Consider the following 746-nt stretch of genomic DNA (forward strand, 5'->3'; position numbering starts at 1 on the left):
ATCATTGCACTAGTTACATCCTATAATTTAACTTCTTTTTATTTATTTTTTTTTTTTTTACCAAAGATAGAAAACTCTAACCCACAACCTCTTAATTGAGTATGGAGAGATTATACCATTTGAGCTAATACTCATTCTTTTTATTTATTTTTCTCTTGATCATTTGCATAATGTTATTGGAAATAGTCAATAATAAGAGTTTAGTTTACAAAATAAATTAATATCAATGTTTCTTTCTAAAGAAAAATGAATTTAGTCACCCAAAAAAAAAAAGAAAAATGAATTTAATTAGAATACTAAATAAACTATTATTCAATAATAGAAACAATTTAGTGTGTGTTTGGATTACAGTTTATAAATGGGAGTTTCTATCAAATTGATTTTGTAAAATTGATTTTGATAAAAAGTAAGTTTGAGTTAACATGATTTATGTTTGGCAATCTTTATATTAAAATTGATTATAGTAAAATAAATGTTGTTTAGATTATATTACTCAAAATTACCTTTAGATGAAAAATTACTAAAAGAGACATCAATTTAAATATTTTTTAATATACATGCAAAATCAGAACACTAACAAAAATAATATAAAAAATATTTATCATATAAATAAAATAAATACAATAAAAATAAAAATATGAAAAAAAAATACTATAAATTTTATAATGTCAAACAAAAAGAAAATATTCTATAATTTTTCTAGTACGGTTAGTACTCTTTAATTTAGTATAATTTTTTACTATAAA

This window comes from Arachis ipaensis, chromosome B10, assembly GCF_000816755.2.
Source record: "Arachis ipaensis cultivar K30076 chromosome B10, Araip1.1, whole genome shotgun sequence".
Lineage (NCBI taxonomy): Eukaryota > Viridiplantae > Streptophyta > Magnoliopsida > Fabales > Fabaceae > Arachis > Arachis ipaensis.